The sequence below is a fragment of the Aotus nancymaae genome, unplaced genomic scaffold (assembly GCF_030222135.1).
Source record: "Aotus nancymaae isolate 86718 unplaced genomic scaffold, 86718_ANA_hifiasm-v0.15.2.pri h1tg000072l, whole genome shotgun sequence".
Taxonomy (NCBI): domain Eukaryota; kingdom Metazoa; phylum Chordata; class Mammalia; order Primates; family Aotidae; genus Aotus; species Aotus nancymaae.
The window spans coordinates 6,844,258-6,849,761 of NW_026988487.1; the positions used below are offsets into that span (position 1 = coordinate 6,844,258).

Sequence of the window (5,504 nt, forward strand, 5' to 3'; positions counted from 1 at the left end):
TGCACAGTCAAAGACGACTCACTACCATACCCACAGGGACACCTCCCTCTTAAGGTCATAAATCGGAAAGTTGCATATATTGCTTTCACTAACATTTCCCTGACCAAAACTTAAAGTCAGTCATTTGGTCATGGCTACCAGCAAAGAAGAGTGGGACAGTGGAACATGTCTTCTTTACTTGGACAGCCATGTGTCAACATAAAAATTCTATTGCTATAGGGAAAAACTGGAGAAGAAATATTGAGAAAACAGATAGTAGTTTCCCTCACAGTTTCTGAATCTGAATTTAAAGGCTTTAAGGTAAAATAATTTCCTACCAAAATGTAAACAAAACAAAACAAACAAACAATGAGGGTTGAGTTTAAGAAGCAAGACAGGGCAAATGAAATGTTATTTTCTTAAGTAATCATATGCCATAATTTTGCCAATAAAATGCAAGGCAATAAAAATAGAATCACATTATGCTTGTGAATGAAAGGACTGTAAGGTTCAGAGTTTCTAATCTTATTCCCACTGGGACACCTGAGAGAAGTTTAATCTGCTTGTTTCTTGTATGCTTCCACTTTATCTTGACCAAATATTCAGGAACATTGATATCCCACCAAAAATTTTTAAAAGATAGACAATTAAAGGACCCAATGAAACAAGTTTGGTAGAGGCTGTAGCTATGCATTTGTCTTCATTGTTATCATCATCATGATTATCATCATTATCATCACGAAATAAATATTTAGTGCTTGCCTAGTAGGGACCAGACTGTGTCCTAGACCCTGAAAACACAGCAGTGATCAAATACAGACTCTGCACCTTGCACCAATGAGGAGAGCGAAAAGAGATGCCGTTTAAGAACTGAGTCACAGTAGATGGCATCATAAGCAATATTGAGAAAAACAATACAAGCAAAGGAAATAGAGACTTTTTAGGAGGAAGTTTGCAATTTAAAATAGAGTGGTCTTGAAAGGTCTCATTAAGAAGAGGACATGTGAGTAAATACCTTAAGAAAGTTAAGGAGCATGACCTGCGGATATGTAAGAGAAGATTATTCCAGGAGAGAAACACCAAGTGCAGATGCCTTGGTCTAGGAGTGTTCCTGACCTTGTTGAGAAACAGCAAGGAGACCTGTGTGGCCAAAGAAGTGAGTGAGGGAAGAATGCAATGAGATGACCCCAAATGACATCAGAAAATAGAAGAATGAGAAGGAGGGGAAGGGGACAGCCAGAGTGTAAATGACCTCCTAGGCCATGCTCGGGATTTTGGCATTTACTCTTTGAGAGAAGGGGCACCCTTAGAAGATTTTAGAAGCAAAGCAGTGACATGATTGAATTTTTATTTTAACAGATTAATAGTACCACTATTAATAGAGCCTCAATTTATTCAGTGTTTTGTTCTTGGCACTATAACAAGCACTTTATGTACATTATCTCACTTAATTCTCATAGCACTGCAAAATTGTAATTTATACCCCCATTTTTACAGATAAAGAGACTGAGTCTTGAAAAGGTTGAATAAATTACTCAGATTAATAAATGATGTTCTTAGGATTTTTGGTCTTAGGTATATCTGCCTGCAATGTCCTTACTGTAATTTATACTGTTTTGTTTCTATCGATATTATGATAGCTCACTTGAAAGGTTTATATGTTATTGTCTCACCATAAAATTGTTTCCCATTATATTCCGTCCACTAATATCCTAAATAGATGTGATAAAGAGGTATTCTGCTGTGTCATTATGAAGAGTAGTGTTACTTATGATGGCAATTATTACTCATTAGCATTTGATGAAAATGAGCTCTGTGCCATTGCACTCCTAATCTAAATAGAGCATCATAAATAATAAACCCTCATAATTGGCGTAGAGCTTCTAAACTTGTCTCCTTTTTAATCCCAATAATGAGACATTTAAATTTGTAATTAATTTCCATAGTTATATGAGATTTTTCTCAACTCTCTTCTCTCCCTCCCCTCCAAATCTTACTTTTTTTTTTTGAAACTTCCCTCTGCAGAAGTTGACTTAACTGATTTTCATCTGTCCCCACTTGTATGACCCCCACATGACTCAGGCACAGCAGTCAGTGTATGTGGGAGTGCCAGTCACCAGTGAATATTCTGAATGTTCCTACCCTTACCATCACCACCACTCTCCTAGCTGAAGATCCACCATTAACTTCTGTGGGGCTCAAAACGAGACTACCAATGGAGGCCCACAAACCTTTACATCTGTTAGATTGGTGCAAAAGTAATTGTGGTTTCACACCATGAACTAGGCTCAAACACATCTTTATTAATCAAAGTAGGAACTATTACAATCAACACATTTTTGCCAATGAGAAATAAGTCTGTTTATTCCTGTAGTGTGAAAATCTGTGCTTTGGGATTCAAGGAATTCTTGGAAAGCATTTTCTGCCTCCTGCTGGTTGTGTAAATGTTTTCCCTGCAAAACGTTGTCAAGATGCTCGAAGAAGTGGTAGCCGGTTGACAAGAGGTCAGGTGAATATAGCGGATGAGGCAAAACTTCATCGCCCATTTCATTCAACTTTTGAAGTGTTGCTTGTGTGACATGCAGTCGGGCATTGTCATGGAGAAGAATTGGGCCATTTCTGTTGACCGATGCTGGCTGCAAGTGTTGCACTTTTTGGTGCATCTCATCAATTTTACAGAGCATATTTCTCAGATGTAATGGTTTTGCCAGGATTCAGAGAGCTGTAGTGGATCAGAACAGCAGCAGACCACCAAACAGTGACCATGACCTTTTTCATGCAAGTTTGGTTTTGGCAAGTGCTTTGGAGCTTCTTAGCCCAACCACTGAGCTGGTTATTACTGGTTTTCATAAAAAATCCACTTTTCATTTCACACCACAATCCAATAAAGAAATGGTTCATTGTTGCATGGAATAAGAGAAGACAATACTTCAAAACAGCATTTTAAAAAATTTTCACTCAGCTCACAAGGCACCCACATATTAAGCTTTTTCACCCTTCCAATTTGCTTCAAATGCCAAATGACCATAGAATGGTCGATGCTGAGTTCTGTGAGAACTTCTCATGTAGTTGTAAGAGGATCAGCTTAGATGATTGCTCTCAGTTGGTCATTGTCAACTTCCGATGGCTGGCCACTATGCTGCTCATCTTCAAGGCTTTTGTCTCCTTTGCAAAACTTCTTGAACCACCACTGCACCATATGTTCATTAGCAGTTCCTGGGCCAAATACATTGTTGATGTTGCAAGTTGTCTTCCCTGCTTTACGACCCATTTTGAACTCAAATAAGAAAATTGTGGCTGGGCGTGGTGGCTCATGCCTGTAATCCCAGCACTTTGGGAGGCCGAGGAAGGCAGATCACGAGGTCAGGAGATCAAGACCATCCTGGCCAACATGGTGAAACCTCGTCTCTACTAAAAATACAAAAATTAGCTGGACGTTGTGTCATGTGCCTGTAATCCCAGCTACTTGGGAGGCTGAGGCAGGAGAATCCCTTGAACCAGGGAGTCGGAGGTTGCAGTGAGCTGAGATTGCGCCACTCCAGCCTGGCTGGATTCTCCAGCAAGACTCTGTCTAATAAATAAATAAATAAAGAGCAAGGAATGTCATTAGCAAAAAAACATAAATTGAGAAATGCCCATTAAAATTATGTATAACATGATCATATTTATTTAAGACTGTATTTCAATATCAAAGAGCAAATTCCAGCAATGCAAAAACTACAATTACATTTGCACCAACTTTTGTTACTTATGTTACAGATCATACAAACAAATTATTAAGTAAAATATATTAAATATGCCCACCTTAGTAACTGTAAGAATTTATCATCAGTTCTTTAAAAAAATTTTTTCTGGGCCCATCTTTTGTGTGCGTTTGAGTGTTTTTTTTTTTTTTTTATTAATTTTAATCTTGATCTCAGACTATATTCATTCTCAGTGTTAGATAAAATTTTTAAAAGCAAAATGGAATTATATTCAAAGTATGCATATTTTATTATACATTTTATTAAAATATGACTTAAGGGCCACAAAAATGCCCTAAGATTGGAAGGGTATAGAAAATGAGAATCCATTATGTTATAGAGATTTTAAAAATAAATAAATACATAAATAAATAAAATGTAAGTTAAATTAAAAAAAAACTTTTTTCATATACACCTTCTAAAAAGTTATTTTATCTAAATATTCAAATGTATTAAAATTAAGTCAAAATATAAATTATAACATTAAAGATACATATTTTATATCTTAATTCTAACACAAACCAGCAATAAATATCAGTATCTTAAATTATGTAAATTAAGCTACAATTTGTATTTACCTAAAAAATTAATCAACTTATTAAATAGTCTAGAAAACTAAAACCATTGACAACTGTGGCCCTCAATGTCCATCTGGTTGTGAATATAAATATAGTCAATCCTCACTATTTGAGAATTCCGTGTTTGCAAATTCTCCTACTTGTTAAAATCTGTCAGTTGCCCTGAAATCAACACTGCTTTTGCCGTCATTCCCAGACTTCCCTCTATACAAAAATGCGAGCTGCCTAAGGTGCCTGTTCCCAGCTGAGCTCAAACAAGGCAAAGCTCTGCCTTCTTGTTAAAGCCCTCATACTCTCTAAACAAGAATCCTTTTGGTAATCTATGTAGTGCCACATTTTTTGCATTTTGTAGTTTTAGTTGGTGATTTTTTTGCTATTTAAAATTGCCCACCCCCAAACATAATGTTGGGTGCTTTATAGCGTACCCAAGCCCAAGAAGGCTGAGATGGGCCTTCTTAGCTCCAATTAGGAGAAAATACGTATATTAGATTAGCTTTGTTCAGGCATGAATTACAGTACATTTTGCCATAAATTTAATGGTAATGAACCAAGAATATATATTAAATAAGGTGTTTTTAAACACAAGCACATAAAACAAGCCTATGTATTGATTGGTTGATGAAAATGCTGTGATCAGAGGCTCTTGAGAACCTTACTCCAGATTTAACTAGGACCCATTATTCAGCATTGGCTTGTTCAGTGCTGAAGGCAACTTTATGGAACTGAAGTACTGTGGATAACAAGAATTAAATATAATCAGTATCACATGTTATACGTTATGTCTATACCTGCCTATATACAAATTTAAAAGTAATTTGAAATATGTAATACTGCGAAATATGCCTCAGCCACGATGTGAAACTGTTGCTAATACTACATTTAGTTTTATGTATTTCTGGAGCCATGAGTCAAAGCATGAAGAGAAGTGTAAAAGTAGACATGCAAGGTGAGAGGGAGAATTTGACAAGTTACTTGTCTTTTATCTTACGTAAGCATTTCTGCTCAGATCCTCTTCAAACTTAAAAGTGATGCCATCTCTGGCAATAGTAGTGGCCCAGATTAAAAACCTTTACAGTATTCTAAAACAATCATGTTTGGTTTTGATGACAAAAGATAAATACGTGTTTTCCTGAGGTCTGGAAGGCAATTTATCATAAGAACTAACAGTAACATTTACAGGTCCCTTTCTGTCAATAGTAGAATA

The 5,504-nt window shown here is 36.3% G+C and overlaps 1 pseudogene; it reads right to left on the bottom strand.

The window, feature by feature from the left end:
• Positions 1–2,282: 2,282 nt before the first annotated feature.
• LOC135270955 (histone-lysine N-methyltransferase SETMAR-like) lies at positions 2,283–4,490 on the bottom strand (annotated as a pseudogene).
• Between the last annotated feature and the right edge of the window lie 1,014 nt (positions 4,491–5,504).